This window comes from Stegodyphus dumicola, chromosome 10, assembly GCF_044657685.1.
Source record: "Stegodyphus dumicola isolate Sdum_Otavi_A_Nest chromosome 10, ASM4465768v1".
NCBI lineage: Eukaryota > Metazoa > Arthropoda > Arachnida > Araneae > Eresidae > Stegodyphus > Stegodyphus dumicola.
The window spans coordinates 17,071,941-17,097,637 of record NC_140777.1 but is presented as its reverse complement, the minus strand read 5'-3'; the positions used below and the strand labels follow the sequence as shown (position 1 = coordinate 17,097,637).

Genomic DNA, 25,697 nt, shown 5'->3' with positions numbered 1-25,697 from the left:
GTTTGTTAATCAAAAATTCGTTAAAAGATTACAAAATATGAAATCGATAAAAAACAAATTCCAAATTAGGCTTATAGATGCCCATATTCGGTGGAGGATTACGTTATTCAAAATTGGATGTTCTAGGTACTGTTATTTTATCACAAAGCGAAAAACATGCATACATTTATGCAGATTCTTCATCATTTAATTTTTTTAATATAACACAGGACGATAATATTTGGTAGCAACAATTTGAAAAGTGAAACGGGCATTTGAAACGTTCGATGCAAAATACCAAAAAGGAATTAATAGTCCTTGTGGGCTAAGGTTCTTTGAGCTAAGGAAAAAAAGAAAGAAAAAAGAACATTTATGAGTTTTCAGATTTTATATTACGCTCAAAAGAATGTTTTTTTCTTGAACGTTTTGTATGTTACCTTTATTTATAAAATATCATGTTCTTCGCACTTAAACCGGATAAAATTGGATTCAACAGCAATATCACAAAATATTTAAAAACAGTAAAAAAGCATAGCTTTAGAATTTCCGAGACACAGTCTCGCGCGCTGGAGATAAAAAATCTCTCTCTCTCTTTTTTTTTTTTTTTTTTTTTTTTTTTTTCGTAAAGTGTTGTTAATTATCTTTGAAATCGTGGAGTTAATAATTGTTTGTTAATCAAAAATTCGTTAAATTTCTACAAAATTTGAAACAGATAATAAAACAAATTCGAAATTCAAAATTCGAGTATCCGAGTGCCCATGTTCGGTTGGAGGACTACGTTATTTATTCAAAATTTGATGGCTCTAGGTATGGTTGATTTTTCACAGTGCAAGAAACATTCATTGGCAACAGTTTGAAAAGTGAATCAACGCAGAAAGTGAAACGCCGCAAAATGCCGTTTTGAGACTGTTAGCCCTTTGGTCTAATGAGAGAAAGAAATTAGGTTCTCATTATTTATTTTCAAAATCTATCAAACTTGTAATGTTTCTTATGAAACCCCACAAATATTTTATAAGATGTGTTTATTTTTAGTTTAATTTAGGTAAGTTACTTATAATTAATTAAACATATTAGATTAAATATTAGAATGTAATGTATATCTTTCAATATCTTAAATTACAAAACGTAAACAACAAAAAAGTCTTGCAGGTGCCAAACTTTAGATTTCAGATAGGAAATGAATTTAATTTTGTATCTTTTTTCTTTGCGATGTTATTGTTTATGTGATAAATATTTATTAAGTCATATTTAAAATTTAGTTAAAATATTTATAATTTTGTTGATAAAAGATTTTCATTTCTTATAAAAAAAGTCCTACCCCGTAAGATTTTTTCAGGTCGTGCTTTCGATCCACATGAATAATTTAAATACTAGGTCGAAGCACATTATTTACTCAGATATTTTTATCTGAAATACGATAACGTAGCTTCTACTGTTGCCAAATGTAAAACAATTATGAAACCTAGCCGCTTTATTATTAAAATGAAAAAAATATGTGATAATTTTAATCGTATTGATATTCTAGGGGGGATACAAATTTAAAGGGGGTCAGCGATTATCAGTATGTCGATCGGGGATTGACAGCCAAATATGCACATGCTACTGATCCACATTATCAGTACCCCATTGATGAAAACAAATGAATTAATAAAATCGATAATTAGTTTGTAGAGTTCCTCACTTTGGAATTCTAAGTTAATGTTGGAAGTGAAGAATCAGAACTGATAAGCGAATAATCGCTTGAGTTCGGTGACAAGAAACAACAAGATAGAAGGGTAACTAACCCTTTATTATTCCAATAAGATTTAACAAAACTCCGCCTGGGAGTGTACAAGCAAAGCCCGCACTTGAACTTGAACTTAAAAGACTAAGAATTAAACTAAAACTAAGATTAACTAAAGAAGTATAGCCGAAGCTATCAAGGTTCAAATCGAGCTGGCCCCTTAACTTATTTGACCTTAATTATTATAACTTAAGCGTAGCAAGTGCCTGAGCACGGCCGAGCGTAATAACTGCTGTGAGAGAGTGGCCAAAAAGGCAGACGCGCGTAAATCAGAAACTCTTAATTCTCTCTGCCTCCGTAAGTAACTTCGTGGTTTAAATACCGCTCCTCCTCATTAAATATTCAGCAAGATTCCAAAACTACGTTCTGGCCGGAAGTAGTAAGTTGAAGTTAAGAATTTGACAGGAAAGGAACTTTAACTTAAAATTAACTGTTAATAAAATTAACATAATCCTTACAATCCTTACAAGTTCTTTATTGATATAAATCTGCATTACATAGTAAGGAAGAAATCATATAAGATAAATTAAAGGTGAAAAAATGCACTAAAATTACATTATGTATTTTAAAAATCAATAGTAAAATATTTTTTTAATATGTAAATTTGTTATGCAATATAAGTCTAACTTTAAAAAAAAGTAAGAACACAAGAAAATAGAATAAACAATATAAAATAAATCAATGGATCAGCATAAAAATAAACGCATTGATTAAAAAATATTAATAAAATAAATAATTAAATAAAAATGTTTGATGGGAACACAAATTGACTTCCTTGTACGGCCTTCTAAATTATACACATTTTTTGCTGGACTTTATTTAAACTTATTTCCTCGAATTAGTCTAAATTTATTCACCGATCGCTCAAGACAAGTTGAAAATTATGTGAAAAATTGCAAATTTTGAAATTTAATTTTCCGCTCAGCCTTCGACTTAACGGAGTCGACTTTCTCGAATTTTTATTTTTTCATAACGAGCGTAAACCTTTTAAAAATATAAGTATAAGAATCGGAAAATCCAAAGTTAATTACATTGGGAATTATATATAAAACACTACTGTAATTGGAAGTATATGACTATGACTAAGAATTGCATAAGTAAGGAGGGTGGATGTAATATATATATATATATAGTACGCTTTTGGTACTATCGATTGCATTGAAAAAGGGAAGTACACAACTAAAATTTATAGCAGTCCCATATTTAAAATTTCAACATTCTTTGGCTAATCATTTTTCAGTTACACGAGACACCTACAGACGCCACGAAAAAATCTGATGTGAGCACCACATGCCATCCTTGTATGGCCTCTTAAATTATCCAAAATTTTTGCTTTAAACTTATTTCCTCGATTTACATTAGAGAACTTCTCATTCAATTAATTCAACTCTCACTTGGCAGAAAGGCAAAAATACATATAAATTCAAAACAACTTCATTAAAACTTTTTTTTAAAAAAATTATAATTAAAATTAGTGTTTCGGCAGAAAAACCAGCAATCCGGCCAACGGCCAGAGAGACGGATTTTTCGGTGCTCAAAATTAAAAGTTTAACTTTTGGTCCCACTTGGCAAAAAGACATCGAAGCTGGGGCTAAAACTGACTTTTTTCACTAGTCTACTAAGACTTTCAAATGAAAACGATTGATGCAATCGTTAGGCTTAGTACCACTCAAGCAACTTTTAAATGGTTGATAATTCTACAACTATTGCATGCAGATTAACTAAAGGCATGAAAATCGTAACCAGAACATAAGAACAACATAATTCAAAATTCAATCACTTTTAAAGCAAAATATATAAAATTTACCAATATATAAAAATAAAAAAATGAGCTCATCAAGCCGGGTAACATAATAAGATATACATACATACATATATATATATAAATATATGTAATAATAAAATTCCATAGTCAAGAATACACGTAAAATTCTAACTGTATGTTCTTTTCATTTTTAATGGCGACGGTCTCTTATTTGAAAGTACGTGGTATTAAATCCACAGCCCTGTAGTCAAGTTGTTTTTCCCGCCTCTTCTACACGTACAGTTATAGAATGTTCTGGAAATATTTAAAGCGAACTGGATTGGCTGACGAGGCTGATGTCATTTATTGGAAGCTCCGCCTTTCCAGAGGCTATAAAAGGACTCGCAAAAGGAATATCGGGGTTTTTCTTAAATGTCACGATGCAGTAAACTTCATACAAAAGGTTATTAGTAAATCTTTTTATTTACTACGGATATCTGATTTTTGTAACTGCTATTTCTCCTGAATAATAATAAATGGATCCTGTTTTTTAAACTTATCGTCTGATTATTTAAGCTACGACTACATTTATGATTCTTCAACAATCTATTTATTCCTGACAAGAACTGGTACATCACATACATATATATTTATATACGTTTAGTGCAGCCGATTTGAACCAAAAAGGGAGGTGCACAGCTACATGTTTAAAGCATATAGCAGTCCCATATACAAAATTTCAACTTTCTGAGGCTACTCGTTTTTGAGTAGCCTTAGACGCATCCTCAACGCAGGAGATTTTTGGTATTTGGCAAAATGTAAGAGATACTTTTTTTTCAATTTTTATCAAAAAAAAAAAAAAAAAAAAAAAAAAAAAAAAAAAAAAAAAAAAAACTACGCTATTTAAAAGCAAAATACTTTTATCTTCCACGAGAGAGCATGTTGCCATTCACTAAAGCGTAAGATGTTTACTTTTCAAATTTAATATGTCTACTATAGTATAACAAACTAAAGGATTTAAAATAAATAAACGCGGTTCTTAAAAGTATTTTTTCTACTTCTTAATTTGACTGATTTATAGAATAAAACATTAAAAGCATGAGATGCCTAATTAGAAATGCAAAATACTTTAACAAAATTACACTAATTAAGACACAATAACACGCTGAACATAAACTAATTCAGAAGTCAAACAACAAAAGTATTTTCATTAAAAATCATTGTATGTTTTTCTGTTTTTATGATAACTGTTTCAAGCTGCTATCCGCGGAAATTCACTTCCGGGAAATAGCATCATGCATTTTGAAAAAAAGACAAGACATCGGTCAATTACCTTGAAATGCGGGTTTTTTATAAAGTTCTTATCAATTTTAATGATAAATTTCGCCTTAATTTCATTTGCTTTGTTGCAATATAATAGTAACAAATTTTTAGAGTTTCTAATTCAAGCATTTTTTAAAGAATGTGCATTATATATTATAATTAAAATTAAGATAAGTACAGACATACAACTTCTTGTAACAAAGAGTTATTTAAAAAAAAAAACTTTATATCACAAAATAAAATTAATCCTTAAAGCAGGCAATTTTGATATTTTGCTTGAATTACAAAATTATTTACTGTCTTGGAGAGAGGGAGGAACTGAACAAAAGATTAAATAATATATATTTTTTAACCTTCTTTTAAACACCTCTATTTTTTAACACAGTTGGTTAAATGTGAAATTTTTATGCTTAATTTACGAGAGGGAGTTTAATTTTTATTTAATGCTACTTTCGATGAACGTACAAATGTGTGCACATGCTCGTTATGCTATAAGAGAATAATTCCCTTAGAAAAATAAATTAGTAGCCATCTTCACAACATACCAACTTTTATATTTGACAAAAACAAATTACAAGAGTGCATGTGTCTGCGATAAAAAAGTATGTAAATCAAAATTATAATTTAAACTGGCAATAACCCCTTAATTCGCCCTCTTTGTTTCTGACTCTGCATCATTTCCGGTTAAGCTTTTTATGCTTTTAGTTAATCCGCATGCAAAAGTTGTAGAATTATCAACAATTTAATAGATTAAATGTCTCTGACCCTAAGGATGCCGCCATTTGTTTACATTTCAAACGCTTGGTAGAATAGTGAATTAAGTCAGTTGGTGCACCAACTTTATTGTCTTTTTACCCAGTGTGACCGAAAATTAACCTTAAATCAGGGGTTCTCAATCCTATGCCCGCGGCCACCATGCCGTCCGCCGATCGTTTAATGCGTGCCCGCCGCTGTGCGATCACAATAAAAATGTTTTAATTTTCAATAAAATTCTATATGAAAGTTTTCTCATTTTTAATGAAATAGAAATTGCATTCAACACAGATACCAGCACAAAGCGAAATGCGATCGATTTCTTTTTTTATGTGCATGTATTTATTAACTTTATCTACTTCTAAGTTCACCTTGAAAAAGTAAATGGTGCCCGCCGTCCAACAGATATTCTAGAATGTGCTCTTAGGGGCAAAAGATTCTGGACTCCTGCCTTAAATATTTTCCAGTCCGCTGGGCAAATTGCTTGTTTTCGCGTAGAAACTCTCATTTTAATTGTAAAAAAAAATCTGATGTGTACACCACATGAATTCCTTGTGCGGAATATTAAATTATACACATTTTTTCTTGCATTTCATTTAAACTTATTGGATTGAATTAAATCTACTTCGCCGACAGTGCATAAACCACAATAGAATAAATGCATTCTTTAAAATTCACTTTGTTTACCATAGCGACACTCTGGTGCTAGATTCACTTAACAGTATTATATTTCGTTCATATTATAACTCAGAATGCACAAAATTTATATCATTTAAAGAATAGAATTATCTAATCGTTGCCACATGTTCTATTCAAATACTATAATAAAGCTAGAACGATGTATAAAAGAAATTAAGCAACCAAAACAAAAAAGAAACAGTTTTTCACAGACGATTGAGTATTTCTCATTCAATTAATTCAGTTCTCACTTCGCGAGAAGGTAAAAATACATAAAAACTCAAAATATCTATATTACAAATTACGAAGTAAATCTTAAACACTTATTTCCTCGAAAAAATTCCAGAAAGGATTAAGCATGATTTAATTGGCAATAATAAATGAAGGCGTTATCTTTGTTGTTGCGAAGCTACGTTTCTCTAGATTGGCAACAAATCCACTAGTCTGCTGTTTCAAATGTAAACAAACAATGGCCGCCATCAAGAAAAGGATTAGGCTTAGCGGCACTTAAACAACTAAAATTGTTGATAATTTTAAAAATATTGCATAGAGATTTACTAAAGGCATAAAAACCTTAACCGGAAGATAAAAACAACATAATTCAAAATTCAATCATATTTAAAGCAAAAAATTTACAATTTACAAACATATAAGAGTAAAGAAACTGAGATCACTGAGCCGTGTAACAGAGTGGATATGTATATAAATATATTTATATACGTTTGATGCGGCCGATTGCAATCAAAATACGAGGTGCACATCTACATGTTACAGCAGTCCTATATACAAAATTTCAACGTTCTGAGGCTACTCGTTTTTGAGTTATGCGAGATACGTACGTACGTACGTACATACGTTCGTACAGACGCCACGAAAAATTCTCTTCAGAATTTATTTTAAAGCAGTTTTATAATTTTTTTGGAGGAAACGAGTCTTTTATTCTGTTCTTACGTACAGATATCACTCAAAAACATCGTTAAATTGCATTCGATAGCGGTTAAAATGGATATTTTCGTTGAAATATGCTGCCTGAAACTTTTCGCGATTACAATACTTCCTTTTTACTACGTACAAGGAAGTAAAAAGCACTTTTTTTAACAATATTTGGTGTTTTAGGTTTTTCTGTATTTTACAAGTTTTGATGAAGCTTGAGTTATTAAGTATTTTTGCCTTGATGCAAGTAAAAACTGATTTGATTGAATTAGAAATATAACTCTAGTGAAAATCGAGTAAATAAGTTTAAATGAAGAGCAGTAAAAGTGTATATAATTTCAACGGCTGTGCAAGGAAATCATACGGGTGTCAACGTCAGATTCTTTTTGCCTTAATAAGAAGCTTTAAGTGTAAGTAATTAACTGTTAAATTTTAGTTAAATTAAATTTTAACTGTTAAATTTTATTACATTTTAATTTAAGAGATAAATTAATTTTTATTTAACGCTATTTTTCATGAATAGGCAAATGTAATCTCATCGGCTGCTTCTTAATTTTTTTAATTTTGCAACTATTTTAATGGGTGTGGGTGTTCACCTTTCTTATTAACATTTAAAATTAAAGGCACACACTTACACGAGTTTTAGTCTCTAATATAATTGCCAAGATACAGTGTCTCACCAAAGTGATGGGACACTTGTGCTTTACAAAAGGAAACTGTAGTAAAATAAATTAAAAAAACATGTAAAAATTTTTTGTGAGTCTGTTTCATACTTAAATTTAGTAATAATTATTACATAACACACATAGCAAAAAATGGCTCACATAAGTGATGGGACACTTACTTTTCCATCAAATACTTATCCAAAAATTTTACTTTTTAAAAGGTTTTAATATTTTGTTGGATTTCCTTTTACTTTTAAAACATGATTTAATCTTCTTGGGATGAATTCGACTAATTTTTTTTTATTTTTTATTTATTTATTTATTTATTTTTTTATTTCTGGAGTGATTTTACCCCATTCTTCTTGAAGCACCGATTTTAATTGTTGTTTTGAAGAAATAGTGTGTTTGCGAATTCTTGATTCCAATTCTTGCCAAATATTCTCTATGGGATTTAAGTCCGCAGATTGCGGTGGTGTTTTTATTATTTCAGGATAGTTATACAGCAGCCAGAGCCTAACGTTCAAAGCACTGTGCTTGGGGTCATTGTCCTGGTAGAATTTAAAATCGTTATGAAGGTTCAATTTTCGCGCTGAAGATTTCAAATTTTGATTTAAAATGTCAATGTTCTTGTACTGATCCATTATACTGTCAATAAAAACAAAATTACCAACTCCAGCGGACGACATACACCCCCATACCATAACTCCTCCTCCACCATGTTTTACTGTTGGCACCAAGTTCTGTTTGCGAAATTCTATCCTGTGTTTTCTCCACACCAAGATTCTACCGTCAGAACCAAATATATTAAATTTACTCTCATCAGCAAATATAACTTCATTCCAGTAATCAGAATTCTTATTTATGTTGGATTTTGCGAAAGCCAGTCTGAGTTTTCTATTCTTTACACTTACGAAGAATTTTTTCCTGGCTGCTCTACCGTGATATCCAGCAGATCGAATTACTCTTCTAATAGTCTCAGAATTAACAATTACTCCATATAATGCTTGTAAATCAGCAGCAATTTTAGGAGCACTCATTGTTGGATTTTTTTTAATATTTCGAACGATAATTCGCTTTATTCCATTGAATAGTTTTGATGGTCAGCCAGGTCTTCTTTTATTTTGAATCATATGATTATTTTTATATCGTTTAATGATATTGAAAACTGTTGAATGACTCACGTTAACTGTTTCAGCAGGTTTCTCTAATAGATTTTCCACTTTCAATATGCAAATTAATAACTAATTTTCGAATTTCAGGCAAAGTTTCTTTTCGTTTAGCATTCATGGCTGCACAGAGCTAAAAAACACAAAAATTCCAAAACAAACTGGAGAGAAATACTACAGACGATTTTATAAATTATTGCCAATTGCTTTTGAGTAAAAATAAAAACCCCCCAAAATATTTTTATTGTAGTACGTAGTAGTATCTAATGGTGTCCCATCACTTATGTGAGCCATTTTTTGCTCCGTTTTAAACAATTGTATTTTTATTAAATTAATATTTTAATAATTTGAGAAAATGTATGTTATGTAATAATTGTTACTAAATTTAAGTATGAAACACACCCACAAAAAATGTTTACATATTCTTTAATTTATTTTATTACTGTTTCCTTTTGTAAAGCACAAGCGTCCCATCACTTTTGTGAGACACTGTACATAATATTTAACACTAAGAATTCTAAAAGAGATTTGATCACTTTCGCCATTTTGTGTGTTTAACTGCCGTTGTTAAAAATGATCGGATCACTTTTCGCCATTTTGTATTCTTAACAATCTGCGCCTTTTTTCGATGAGTCATTCCGTACCGAGAGTTTTCAAATACGAAAGAAACTAACAAAAAAAAAAAAAACCCGAGAAATATTTGATTCTCGTCTTTGATCTGTAATTAGAGAAACTTTTATTCAAAGCGTCTATTCATGTAATTAATTAAAATACGTCATGTCGTTTTTGAGAATATGTTTACATCCCTAACAAAATGTATTCGACTTTAGTCTATTTCCTTAAGAAATATAACATATTTAATTTTGGTAAAATGTTCGGCGGGAGCTAAGCCTTTCGTTTATCAGAGCCGTAACCAATTAATTTCTATGTTACAAAACTCGGGGAAAACAAAAATTGAAATAGCGAGCTACTTTTATTAAGATAATGTTTTGAGAAGCATCCGCGTATGAATAATAATTAACTAACATTTCCTCTTTGAAGTGAACGAAATGGAATATGCATTTTTCCCCCTCCTATCATCCTCTCTTTTCATGGAAAACTAAAATGCTTTTCGAAATGCTATTATGAATTGATATTTAGCTTTTACAATCATAGCAATTTCGCGTCTTCATGCTTTTAGCGAGATTGCATTTTGATAAATTGTTGCATTGTACGAAATTAAATTTCGACCAAATATTGTTGACGCAAAGGCGCATTGCAGCAGCCAGATTTTGAAAACGTTCCTTCATTTTTTTATTTTTATTTTTATTATTTTTGTTTCTTTTTCATTAATTCGTTATTTTTACTCTTGATAGTTTCGCCGTGCTCTGTTATTGATGGAGTACATAAAACGAGTTTTAAACGTAATGAGTTTTCTAACGATTTTCAGTTACGGTTGTTGCTGCTGCTGCTGCTCGTTTCCCTCCCCCTCCTTACTTTCCCACCCTGCACTAGCATACTCTCTCCTTTTTCTTTCCTTCTCTTTTAAACAAATGTAAATTTGGTGCAAATGCTGAAGCCCAGAAAAGCTTTATTTTTCGATTTTGCAAGCAGTTAATGGAAAGTAATCATGGCACTGTTTTGCAAATGGAATCCTCAGCTTTTATGCTAAGCTGAAGAACAAACTTGAATAAACATACGGGATCTACACCTTGTTCAAAGTGACCGATCAAAGAAATTTTTAGCCCAAAGAATTTTGCCCAGAAGAGCTGTTAATTTCGTTTTGGCATTTTGTGGAGTTTCACTATAAACCGCGTTTCTTTTTTTCAAATTGTTGCCATCAAATATTAGAACCCCGCATTATATTTAAGGGGACTCATACACCTTAAAACCTATAAGATGTTCGAATAGGTGACTGTTGCAAGAATTCGGATAACTTATTTATTTTAAAAGCAATTACTACCAACTTTTTACAGCTGACTACATAATATAGCTGCTTTCTGAAATAGCAATCAGAAAGTTTGTGTTGCCACAAATATTTTTATAATTTAATTCGCTTTGTGACAACATTTTTCGTCATGTTTCCAACTTGCGCGCACAGTTTAAAACATTCTGTTTCATGATTTAATTCCATATTTAATACATTGCTTTTATAACATTTGGAAACTACTGTGAACTTAAAATTCTAAAAATTTCATGTTAAATTTTTATTTTATTTTGAGTTGAGTTTGTAAAATGTATTTTATTAAAAAAATTTGTAATGTTTTCGTCCATAAAATTTTTCAATATTAAAATATTCATCAGATTGTTGGTTCAGTTAGAAAATAGTGCCCATATAAAGAATTCCATCGAATTTCAAGCGTGTACCATTAGCCATTTTTAAAATATCATGCGCGCAAGGTGGAAACACGGCGAAATATTTTGTCACAAAGAGGATTAAATTACAAAAATATTTGTGGCAACACGAACTTTCTGGTTACTAGTTTCCAAAGCAGCTATATTATGTAGTCAGCTGTAAAAGGTCGGAAATAATTGCTTTTAAAATAAATAAAATATCCGAATTCTTGCAACAGTCACATATTCGAAGATCATTAGGGGTTTAAGGTGTATGAGTCCCCTTAAAGAAATTAAATAATGAAGAATCTGCATAAGTCTATGTATGTATCTCGCATTCTGATAAAGCAACGCTACCTAGCGCCATCCAATTTTGGATAACGTACGTCTCCATCCAGATATGGGTATCATTTTAGCCCGAATTTGGACTTTGTTTTATTATCTATTTCAAATTTTGTGAAACTTTAACGAATTTTTGATTAAGAAGCTCAACTATTTAAAAGCGAGCAATGGCAAAACTGTACGAGAGGGGGAACAAAAGAAACATTTTTATCTCCAGCGCGCGAGACTGTGTATCGGAAATTCTAAAGATATGCTCATTTTAAAATTATTCTGCGATATTGATGTTGAATTTAATTTTATGGTTTAAGTGGGAAGAACCTGGTATTTAATAAATAAAGGAAACACACAAAGCGTTAAAAAAAAAGGCCCCTTTGGGCGTAATATAAAATCTTTTCCCACTTTTACATCAGCAGCATCGTTGAGAAGCGAAACATGATTACATAACACCGGTAGAGAAACACACGCCAAAGTGTAATATAAAATTAGACAAAAGCACAACCCTAGTTAGGGGTAGAGTTTGAACAATAATTTCGAACGCGATCACATGCAGGTCTTCAAACATTGCTGCAGCGATGGAGGTCAAAGAGGACAGAGAAGCATATGTGGAAGAGGGTTACAGCCGAAAACATCGCGACAAAAACAACGAAAGGCAAAACGTCGTGCTATAAAACATCGTGGGAGAAAACATCGCAACGAGAAAACATCGCAGTTCTAAAACATCGTGGTACAAAACATCGTCGTCGAAAATAAAGCGGTTTAAAAACTTCGCAGTTTAAAAACATCGTCGTCGAAAATATCGTGGTAAAAAATAAAGTATTTACAAATCATCGCATGACGATAACATCGCAGACATGCTTCTTTCAGGCTTTAATAACTGTAAATGGATATTCCCATATTGATTTGTGATCGCAAGATGGAAAGAAGGATAATTTTTACTTTCATACTTTTTATTAACTAATTAAATTTTTGCTGAGAAAATAAGAATCAAACTTAAGCGTAGAAAATTAATGCGACTTATAGCACTTAATAGAATTTTAAACCGACATAGTTAACTTTAAATCATTTTTATAAAGTTTTTACTGGTAATTTTTCATGAAAAGTATAATCTATAATTTGCATTTAATTTTTTATGCTTAAGTTTCCTTCTTACTTTTTCAGCAAACATTTATTAGTTAATAAAATATGTGAAAATAAAAATTATCCTTCTTTACATACTGCGCTCACAAATCATTATGGGAATATCCATTTACAACATAAGGCCCACCAGCGGCCGAGCGGTAAAGTCGCTGAACACTGGTAGTTCGGTCCGAGGTTCGAATCCCGCGAACGGGCTGGCTGCATGGGTGTTTTCGTGGTTTTCCCCATGTGTAACGTGTATACGAGCCAGTTTCCTTTAGAAAGTCCTCCACGAAGGCATCCCTCCCCTTAGGCAGATAGCCCTAGTGTGCTTTGCCATAATTAAATACACCAACTTAAATACACCATTTACAATAATTAAAACCTGAAAAAAGCATGTCTGCGAAGTTATCGTCATGCGATGATTTGTAGATACTTTATTTTTTACCACGATATTTTCGAAGACGATGTTTTTAAACTGCGAAGTTTTTGAACCGCTTTATTTTCGACGACGATGTTTTGTAGCACGATGTTTTAGAACTGCGATGTTTTCTCCCACGATGTTTTGTAGCACGACGTTTTCGCCTTGCGTTGTTTTCTCCGCGACGTTTTCGTCCGCGATGTTTTTGCCGCGATGTTATCGGCGGACACCGTGGAAGAGGGATGTGACCGGTTGTCACGTGTGCATGAGATGACATCTAACTGGATGAGCAGATTTCTAAGATAAATTCAGAAATATACAAAATATGCACGAATGCAAAGCAATAAAAGAATAGAAAATAATAACATATTGCTACGTTTTCTTTTCTTCTTCTGACATCAGTTGTTACGTTTTTCTTCCTTCACGTTCGTACGGGGTTCGTGTGGATTTGGAGTGAATAACGACGACGCTTGATGAAGTATCGAATAACACACTTTATTGGCCAGTATTGTCAGGACAACTCCAAAACACGTTTTTACAGTCGTCGAAGATCTACTACAAACACGCTGGAACAATCAGCAACACAGCCTTCAGGTTATCAGGCTATCACGGTGGAGACAGCTTCCTGCAGAGCACCCGACTCTGCTTTCCGGAGTACAGCTCCCGACTCTGCTTGATCGTTCTCGGAACTCCACGTACTCTCGAGACTCTCCACGCTACAACTCGCGATGCACTCGACGACCGACACACGAGCACAGCTCCCGACTCTTCGGTTCAGTCGTTCCCGGAGCTCAACACGCTCTCTCGACGATGCACTAACCATGATACACTAAGAGACTCCTTCGGTGAACTCGACGACCCACTCGGCACTCGTTGCCCGGCTGTCAATTCGATCGACTCCGCAGGGATTGACTCGCTAGACGAGGCACATTAATTGACTGCGGACCAGCAGGGTTTATATAGGTTTCGGCTTGTGTTCGAGAACATTCTGGACTAAAATGGTAAGAATTCGTTCCAGAAGGTTCTCAACCGTCCATGGGATATCGCCAATTTTGTCGCCAAATGAGCGATTTCTCGCGCAAATGTGGCAACCCTGCCTTTCCTTGAAATTTTATGGCAACCCTAAACCTGCTTCGCGGGGAAGCTATCTCACCGTACCTTTACATTTCGTAGCAATATTATGTAGGTAGTGCAAAGGTGGGAAGATCCACGACCATTTTATACCAAAAGTAATGGGCGGAGCAAAGCAACATGAACGTAGCGAGTGTAATGAAACTTCAACCCCTAAGATATTAGAATTCTGAACGCTTTAGGAAAAGAAGATTGAATTAGTGCTATTAAGTAAACAGAAAAAAAAAAAAAAAAAAAACTTGTTACATATGACAAATGACAAGAAGTTTTGATGAAATTCAGTTTACATACCGAAGAATTATGCAACTTAAAGGCAGCTTTAATTTGAATAACACGCTACCAATTTCAAGTTCCTCTTCGTCAGAATCCAAAAAAATCCTGGCAAAGATGGGATCTTGGATATTGCTGGTACAACGAATCTATAATGCACTAAATGTTTTTACTAGCATATTTGGAACCAATTCCTGAGTGGTGATTTTAAAACTGAAGCACCGCCGGTAACTTTTTGTTATGTAAATGTTTACGTGTCTAAAACTCATTTACAAACCCATTTTCTTGTTTGTAATTTTTACGGCACAAGTGGTGTTGATGAGAGATGAGTTATTACTGAATGCATGTTGTTGCAATTACAGGACGCCGTTTAATGTGATAGCCGTTAATGTTACCATTCGGATATTGCTTTCGAATTGCCGAAGACTCGCTAACTTGTATGGAAATTACATCCTTTATCAACAACTTAGACGATGTATAAACGAAATTAAGCCCACAACAACAACAAAAGTTTTTTACAGACGGATTCAGTATTTCTCATTCAATTAATTCAGATTTCATTTCGCGACAAGGCAAAGATACATAAAAACGCAAAATATCTATACTGAAAATTATGAAGTAAATCTTAAACACTTATTTCCTCGAAAAAATTCCAGAAAGGATTAAGCATTATTTAATTCGCAATAATAATTGAAGGCGTTATCTTTGCTGTTGCGAAGCTAAGTTTCTCTAGATTGGCAACAAATCTACTATTCTGCTGTTTTAAATGTAAACAAACATTGCCGCCATTGCAAAACTAATTAGGCTTAGCGGCACTTAGACAACTTTTAAATTATTAATAATTCTAAAAATATCGCATGCAGATTTACTAAAAGAATAAGAACCTTAACCGGAAGATAAGAACAGCATAATTCAATCATTTGTAAAGCAAAAAGTGCACAATTTATAAACATATAAGAGTAAAGAAACTGAGATCACTGAGCCGGTTAACAGAGTGAATATATATATAGATATATTTATATATGTTTGGTGAGGCCGATTGCTACCAAAATACGGGGTGCACAGATGTCAATAGTGTTTTAATTGTTACTCATAATCAGGGGCGTAGCCTGAATTTCGATAAAGGAATTTGCAAATGTTTCGAAAATTATATGAACAAATGAAAATTAGAATTACATGTATTGGAAAGTTGAATATTGTTTTTGCGTATTAATATGTTGTTTTTTATTCATTTTAGTGGTCCGCCAAATATAAAATGTCATAATGTCATGCCCTGTACTCAGATGCGCCCTTTTCGAAAAGGAATGTAGTAAAAATTGCTAAGATTGTTAAACAAGTAGACCTAAAAATATTCTTAAGTTTGAAATATCTGGAAGTTCTTAATGAAATGCAACTTTCTCTAAAAATATGGAAACATCGCAGCAGTTGACACCTTGCTTCAAGTCAAACCTATTTCATTCTTCGCATAATTTGTGGAAGCCAGTTGGTCACAAATGGTCCCTTGTAATCAACAGATACACACGTACGTACATATATATATATATATATCCATTACTTTCACAGAGCTGAGATTTAAGAGGCATTTAATTAAGCGTGGGGAGAGATTTTGTGACCTATTCACTTGATTTATAAGAAAAGCACTGGCGCGGTAATGAGTTTTACAAAATTAGAGGCCTCTAATTATGTGGGCCGTGATATAAAGTCTTCGATTAAAAATCACTCACCGGATCAAAAGCGGTGATGTATTTTGGTGGGAAGAGAGAAAGGGTTGTCGTCCGGAATGGGAGGGATTGTCCTCCCCCCCATCCGGGACATAAAATGCCGGACTATCGAAAGGGGAAGTTGTGAATGGATGCCGTAATCGCAGTGACCGGATTTTATAGGATTATGAGGCTTTTAGGTAGCGTTGTATTTTTCGCCGGTAGTCATTATGTGCCAGAGTTTAGCAAGACATGACATAATCCGAAGACATCGTCTGACACAAATTACCCGAGCAGCATCCATTCGTAAATTGTACTCGAAAACTATGTGAAACTGACGAAACTGACCCTTTGTGTAATAAATAACGTAAAATCTGAAAGTATCATAGAAAGTTCCCGGAAAAGTAGTAAATATTCACGTATATTTTTGCGTTTCAAAGTATGTAAAATATGCGTAAAAGTTAGGGCCATTCATAAGACTGGCCGCGCCTTATTCGTAGATTTTACGTAAAATTTTACTGTATTTCAACAATTTACGTACATTATTGGTGAAACTTTATGTATTTTCATGGCATATACGTAAGTTTCTCCAAATGTTTACTTCGCCAGAGCGCGTATTTCTAGTTAAAATTTACAACAGTCTCCCGTATTTTTACTGCACATAATAAGCATATTTTTGGTAGAAATTTATGTAAATCTGAGCATATATTTTTGTAAAAATTATGTAAATCTACCGCATTTTTGCTACGCTTAAAAGCGCGTTTTTGGTAGAAGTTTTTGTCAATTTTTTAAAATTTAGTTTCTACCAAATTTATGTTAATTTTACAAAATTTATATTTATATTCCCTCGTTTTTTCTTTCCTATATACATATAATTTCAATAGCAATTTAGGTAAATCTCTTATAGTGTAAGATACGCATAAATGCGGATTTGTTTCGCGATAAACTTTCTCCAGGTATATGACTATTTACAAATTAATAATGGCATATCTTGAAGCAGAAATTTATCTCAAAATGGCTTCACGTTAGAGGAGGAGTCGAAATGAAATGTTATTCGAAAACCCTATGACCACTTATAAGTGAAAACGCAATATCAGACGTTTGATAAAAATAAAAGTGAACTGTTCTACAATAACGTGTAACTTATTTCTTTTTTACATCCCGCAAACCGATATACACAGGTATACATAAGTAATATTTGAGGCTATGTACATAAGGTAATGTTTTAAGCTAAAAATTCGATAGCGAGTTTTTAGCGAATAAGCACGAATTAGGGTCCCCGCAACACGTTTTGACTATTTTGACAATGATGTGTGTCTGTCTGTACGTCTATCTGTTTTAGTCTACGTATGTGACTTACGTCAAAATTTCTACTTTTCGTAATATTCAAGCTTTCTGCATTAGATTTTGGAAAAAAATTGGGCAACCAGAAGAGGTACTTTACTTGTGTTAAAGGAATGCGCAGTACGTTTTTTTATTCGCTAAATTTAGTTAACTGGCGATAAGCAAGTATTAAAATAGAATAAAATTTTCTTTCCTCATTAAGGGATACTCCAAACTGCGAACACGAGAAACACAATTAGAATGTAGAAATATATTTATTATTAGCTAAGAAGGGAGAAATATAGTGCAGTGATACAAACGCTTTCTTGGGGGGGGGAGCAAGAGATATGAAAAATGAGCACAGCCGATGTCGGGACTCGACCTTTTCCTTGCGCGTCGAGTACGCTTCCAGTTACACTACGAACATGCGGAAAGGAAGGAAAAAATACCTTATATAACCCCCTTTAAAAGGGCGATTAGGGATAAGGGGACCCAATCGCCAAATCCTGGTGGGTACGAATTATCGTCCACCACCTTTTAGCTCGGGCGCCACTGTAGAGTCATTTGGACTTTCGAAACAGATTTGGATTGGATTTGGATTATTCAATTATGGCAAAGCACACGAGGGCTGTCTGCCTAAAGGAAGGGATGCCTTCGTGGAAGACATTCTAAGGAAATGGCTCGTATACACGTTACACATGGGGAAAATCACGAAAACGCCCATGCAGCCAGCCCGTTCGCGGGATTCGAACCTCAGACCGAAGTACCAGTGTTCAGCGTCTTTACCGCTCGGTCGCTGGTGGGCCCCTTTTGAAACAGAAGGTGTGAAAAATGTGCAATGCCCTCGCAGGAAGTCGAACCTAGACCTCTCGAATACGCACCGAGTGTGCTACCGTTACGCCACAAAGGCATGCTGGAAGGAGGGAGAAAATACTTTGATACGCACGTAATTATGCAGGATTTCTGCCGCGAAAAGCAGTACTTCTCTGCAACCTAAGATACTTCTACAGTGGGCCTCGTGCTAGAAAAGAATACATATAGATCCCAGTATGAGAAGTCAGCAATGAGGTCTCTCCATAGCGGAGTGTAAAAACTTATTATAAGGGCGAGTTTCTGTAGGATCAAGTCTATTTTTAGTTAAGTGAATGACAACTTGAGGCTCATAACAATTGGTAATGGACAAATGGAAAAGGTGCTGTATTTGAAGCTTATAACCGTTTTCAATGGAAAAAAAATCTATTAAAATGGAATCCAAAATTTTTCATTTTAGTATTTAGGACTTTTAGTCTTTTACTGAAAAGGATCAGTGGGAGGAAACATGTTAGATTTGGGTTAAAATTGATAAACCAGAAGGGCAGATGGCGCCACACGACGCCTCTACTTATTCTACGGACAGCGGCACAGGAGCCTTGTCGCTAGTAATCTCTGAGTTCTAGCACAGCATGTGCACAAGTACTTCCATAATATTGGATACAACTTACTCGATTCTCAAGCACTTAAAAGTCAAGTATAATATATTGGTAAAGGCCGTTAATGGTCGATTGCCTCTTACTAAGTGATAAGACATAGGGGTCTGGGTCATAATCCCGACAGCCGAAATCCCGACAAGCCAGAATCCCGTGTCCAAAACCCCGACAGGACCGAAATCCCGATAACCCAAAGTCCCGACACAATCGAAATCCCGACAGGGTCAAAATCCCGACAAGCCAGAATCCCGACAGGGTCAGAATCCCGAGTGTCCAGAATCCAGACAGGGTCGAAATCCCGACTGTCCAAAATCCCGACAAGTTAATATCTAAATACAAACACTCAATTTAGCTTAATAAGATACAATTTTTAACTAACTATTACATATTACTAATTAAAAGTTTAAATCAAAAAATCATAAAAATTATGTCATTACTTAAAATAATTTTTAACAAATTGAAATGACCGTTAAAATTTGAAATGAAGATTTATAAAATTTTTTTTATTAAGAAAAAGAAAACATCACTTACAAATGCAAACGACATATTTAGAGTGACACATTGTGAGCGATAGCACGAAGATATTCCATCACAGGTCGATTATCACGATCGTCCACAACAGTCATAATTTTTCTTTCTCTGTCATCATCTACCTTCCTACGTTTTGGTTGTTGTTCTCCGCGAAGAATGCATTCAACTTGGTATTCCACATGCTCCTGTTCTTTTTGAAATCCTTCTATGATGTTATAAACGCCAACATGGGCCCGTCCAATTAAGGTCTCCCATCTTCTGTGCCAATCCTCGACAACATTTTGAGTGCGTGGAGCATTTATAGCTGCCTTAACTAGATCACTAATGATTCTAGATGGCCTCAGCTCAATATTATTTTCTTCAGCGAAATCAATTAAATATTGGAATAATCTTTCGTAATTTTCTTCAGATTTGCTAGTCATCAAAGCATATAGTACTAGTTGTAGCTGTGGAAGTATGTTAAGGGGTCATTAGGCCTTATTGGGATTTCGCCCGTGTCGGTATTTTGACCCTGTCGGGATATTGGACAATCGGGATTTCGACCCTGTCGGGATTTCGACCTTGTCGGGATTTCGACCCTGTCGAGATTTTGGCTTGTCGGGATTTCGGCTGTCGGGATTATGTCCGGATACCAAGACATAGACATAGACATATCCTTCGTTTCGTTGCAGATTTCCTTGCTGTTGACGAAGAGGGAGCTGTATCTGTTTGCCCTCGAAATCGATAGAGTTCTCACTAAAATATACGCCAAACCCGAGTTTGTTGCTTTCCCTAATTCCATGTCTTCGATTTTCATTTAATGTAATTTACGCATTAATAGTATTAACTCGTGCTCAAGGTATCGTTATATTATATTAAGTGACAGGAATGCACTTGCATTTTGTTATGCAAGCTGTTGAAGTCTAGCTCAATCGATATTACCCGTCGTTGCATTTCATACTATACTATATATTAATCTGTTTCTATATTTTGGTGCCATACAGAACGAGAAAGATGTTTCACTTAGCTGCGTTGCTCCGAACGGCATTAAAATGTTTACAGCTTAAGGTGAGAAGCTTCTGGATATTTTGCACGAATCTGCAACCATAACTTTAGGAGTTGCTCTTGCTTAAATTTAGATTTTAATCTCGAATCTGTTGATACGTCGGTAAGTGATTCCCTTTCCTTCATTGGTAAGCTTTCTGATTTATAGTAGCACTCGAAAGGATTTTTTTTACTTAACAAGCATTAGTCAATGAATGCTTTACAATTTTTTTTTTCGAATTTTTAGACCTCGCGGAGCACAGTTTGAAAGATCACCGATCCATGCTTTCAATGATTTCTCCCACTCTGTCGAAAAATTTCCGCCGGGGTCGAACCAACCCCACTGACACAATTCCACAACCTTCATTTAGCAAAAGCACGGGTTTCGACATCATCTAGCTTCTAGCGAACACCCCCAACTCCGGGGAACAGGAGGCACGCTTAAGCAAGACCCCCCGAATCAGTCCCCCAGGTCGTTTAAAGTCTAATGAACTCTCATGATGAATGTACACGTCAGAAGTTCGAATTAACATGCAAATTAACAACCGTAATTATTTCCGGAATTAGTTTCGCCGACAGCTCGCTGCACGAGTGACGTAATTTAAGTTTAAATGTGTATATCCTTTCCCCGTCCCTAATAAAACTGAAGACACGGGGAACGAGCGCTTTATCTCTTTCTCGAGTTGAAGTGGAATATCTTTGTAGGAAGGTTTATAAGAAAATCCAGAACGCCTGGTCCCCTTATTGGGATATTTATCTAAGAAAATGGCTTGGCGACTTTAGGGTGGGAGGACACTGGAATGAAATATAAGGGGGCTGGATTAGTAGGAAGGTATTTAAAGGAATATTTCATGCAATTTTGCTAGCAGCTTCTGTGTCAAGAGAGAGTGTTGAATTCCCTGTTGAAGTCTTAGTTGAAAAGTTGAATAATAGCGGTGCGGTGGTCACAGTGAAAAGGTTAATGAGTTGTTTCGTTTTACTGGACATTCCGGAAATTCTGAATTTCGCTTTAACAAATACCGCATTTCATCTCGTTGTAGCTCTAGGTTCTGAAAATTAATCATTACAACACGACAATTAGCCAGAAATTAATTAATTTCACTACACTAGTATTTAAAAAAAAAATCTTAACAGACAGTTTCACTCAAATAAGAACTCCACATAATACATCCCTGAAGAATTCCGAGTCTCACCCACTACCATAAATTACTTCACCCCAGTCTTACCGACTGATATTATTCAACGACCCCACTACCGCTGAGAATTTTCGGACACACTGCACTTATGAGTCAGACACGAAGAGAACACTTTGCCAACTTCCCACTAGTAAGAATGTAAGTTACTTAATACCTTTTCTCGCCTTTATATTTTCATGTACATTCACTGTTCTTATTATATTTTTATATTATTTTTATATTATTCTTAATTTGTTTTTACAAAGTTTGCATTATTTATCTTATTTTGTAATCTTCTACGTTTATTTCAACTTTACTTTGAATTCTATTTCATAATGACAATTTCCAATGTTTAATTGTTAAAAATAATATAGAACTCAAATGCATAAACATGAAGGTGTCGGGGACGGTTACTCGAGTTTTTTCGGATTTCTCCACAGAAATTGCTTCTTACTCCAAATTGGATTGATTAAAATGCTTCATAAGAATAAGTTCTTTGAGTATCAGCATTGGTTCGTAATCCCTTCTATTCGCGGAAATATTTGGCCTGACTAGATTTGCTGGTTTGGCTTTAACTCGAGTAAAGACGAAACACCTTCGTATTTACGTATTTTTCTCAATTATTGTTCATTGAACGGGAGTTGGTTTGTTCCCATTAAAAAGTCAACTAATGTTTACATGTTTACAACAATGATTACATGTTTTTAATTTTTCCTTTTACAACTGAAATTTTGTTCTTCATGATGATTTAACTCCAGTCCCCGTTAAAACATTATTAACATTTTGCTTTCAAATTACTTCAAAACATCTTTCAAAATATAACTTACCAGTATAGATTCACTCTTTTAAAATAATTCTACTTTAATTAAGCTTAGGAGATAATATAATCAACTAATCAATATTGGTTAGGAAATAAATTATATATATATTTGTAATAATAAAATTCCATAGTCAGGAATATACTTAAAATTCTAACTGTATGTTCTTTTCATTTTTAATGTCGACGTTCTCTTATTTGAAAGTACGTGGAATTAAATCCACAGCCCCGTAGTCAAGTTGTTTTTCCCGCCTTTTCTACACGTACAGTTTTAGAATGTTCTGGAAATATTTCAAGCGAACTGGATTGGCTGACGAGGCTGACGTCATTTCTTGAAAGCTCCGCCTTCCCAGAGGCTATAAAAAGACTCGCAAAAGGAATATCGGGGCTTTTTCTTTAATGTCACGATGCAGTAAACTTCATACAAAAAATGATTAGTAATTCTTTTTATTTACTCCGGATATCTGATTTTGTAACTGCTATTTTCTCCTGAAATATAATAAATGTATCCTGTTTTTTAAAACTTATCGTCTGATTATTTAAGCTACGACTATATTGATAATTCTTCAACAATCTATTTATTCCTGACAAAAGCTGGTACATCACACATATTAATTATATATATATATATATAATTAATATGTATATATATATATATACACCATTTTCCCTTCCTCGGTGCGTTCGAGCTCAAACTAAATTTTAAAACGGTTTCATACATACAGTGATTGTTTTCGTCTCATTAACAAAGACAAACCCTCCGAAATACCTTGCGAAGGTCACGCCGAAACTTTCCCTTCTAACTGTTGAAAGTTATGACAGCCTTATACAAGAACCGTCCCACCACGGCCAAGCAAATACAAACTGCCATTCAGTCTGCGATTTCTTCACCTTCTCTAGTTATTTTATGCCTAAGGAATAAGAGACAACAATAACAGCATAAGACATTTAAGTTACGGGGAAGTAGACATGAAAATACCTTCTTACCTATTGTAATGTTCTTAATAGTATGCATTCTTGTTAGAATGTGGGTTTCTTTGAAAGAAATTAATATTGCGATATTTGCCTGTAGTTAACCGCGACTTTTTCTCATTTATTGGTCCATAAGCGACCGAACGGTAAAATCGCTAAACCCTGGTAGTTCCGATTTGGGTTCGAATCCAAACCAATGGGCTGGCTGCATAGGAGTTTCCGTGATTTTCACCGTGTGTAACGTATATACGGGCCAGTTCCTTTAAAAAACCTCCACAAAGGCATTCCTTCCCTTAAGCAGATAGCTGTAGTGTGCTTTGCCATAATAAACTAAGCCAAACCAAACCTTTTCATATCTTACGTTCTTACTGTAACAGCGTCCTTCAGAAAATATATTATTTGCATAATTTTCATCTCTCGATTTTAGAACAATAAAATTAGTAAAAAAAAAGAAGAAAAATACCGCATACTCTAAAAATTAATAAACTTTAAACTCTAAAATAACTTATTTTTTGCTAAGAATTTAAAAATCATATTAGCCTTTCGGGAGGAGTGCTGTCATAATAATTATGTAATGAAAGTGGTGAAATAATACTTTTTTATGCAAAATAAGGTTCTCCGAAGATTTTGCACAGTGCAACCCTTCAAAAATTTCTCAACGTTTTGTTCTACTTTAATAACATAATTATTATGATAAACCTAACGTGATTTTTAGATTGTTTATGTTAAAGTGTTTATTCATTTTTAGAATACACAGTATTTCCTTGCGTATTTTTCCTCCCTTTTTATACTGATTTTATCCCCTGAAAATCTAGAGGAGAAAATTATGCTAATGATATTATTTTCGATTAACTCGGCTACAGTAAAAACATAACAAATGAAAACGAGTCACGGATTAACTATAGGTAACTATAACAATATTAGTTCTTAAAGGAAACCTACATTCCAATAAGATACATAATAATATTAGCATTACAATACGTAATAAGATACCTCCATATCTACTTCTCTGTAACTTAAGCCTCTCTACTACTCCTTGGAGCTCAGATTATCCATAAATAATTAAAGAAGGTGAATGTGAAACTGACCTGGCAAAATCATAACCTTAATGTCATGTCGGTTTATCTTTGTTTCGTCTTAATGGATCGGTTCGTGTATTAAGTTGGCGTAGAGTTCAACAATTACTAGCAAAAGGTTCGGTGTGGCCTTCACAGACAGTTAACGAGGGATTGTCTTTCTTAATAAGATGAAAACAGTAATTAATTGGAAAAATGTATTTTAAAATTTGTGTTAAGCTTGTTCGAAACCCCAGCTGTGAATAGCTAGAAGGGAAAATGTATGAGGAAATACGATGCAACTTATCCTAATTTTGTAAATTCCACGTTCATTCAAATATTCGTGGAAAATGAAGAAAATATTAAATTCAATTAATTGGAAATATAGAATCTTAAGGAAGCCGAACAAACGCTTTTTGACTCCAATAACAAATTTGTCCTCAACTTTCTTACGTCGGCATAATGACTTAATAAATACAACTTAAAATTTAGAAAGGAATAAAAACTTACTTCGAGAAGAACTCTTTAATTCAGCTTCCAGCTTTCTTTTTCTTTTCCACTAAAAAATGAAAATATCGATATAAATTATAACTTTAAATAAACTGCTTCAATGTGAAAGGTTTCAATTTTAAGGTGAAATTGACTTTTTCCCATTATTTACACTTTTATAACAGGCATAAAATACAATTAAAGATTTTTCTTTTCTTTATATATAGTTTAATTATATATATATTAACAAACATGTAAATACGTAAAAAAAATTTAATTTTAACAAACATGTAAATACGTAAAAAAGCAAAATTAAAGTTAAAATAATTTAAAAAATGTGAAAACAAATAAAAGATTTAATTTTAATTTTTAATTTTAATATGCGAACCAATCTACAATATCATTTAAATTCAGAGAACATATATATATATCTACGAAATCAAGAGGGATAATAATTGTATCAACATTAGATCATAAAAGAGTTAACATTCTAACCGGAAACACAGATATCAAAATTAAAATAAAAACA

At 33.5% G+C, this 25,697-nt stretch overlaps 1 protein-coding gene across 1 annotated transcript in view; it reads right to left on the bottom strand.

The window, feature by feature from the left end:
• Nucleotides 1-25,697, bottom strand: part of LOC118191493 (centrosomal protein of 192 kDa-like) — a 381,533-nt gene that overhangs the window by 272,210 nt on the left and 83,626 nt on the right. The window contains exon 2 of the mRNA XM_085824676.1: nucleotides 25,190-25,238. The gene's annotated coding sequence lies outside the window, so the exon portion shown is untranslated. The remainder of the gene's footprint in view (nucleotides 1-25,189; nucleotides 25,239-25,697) is intronic.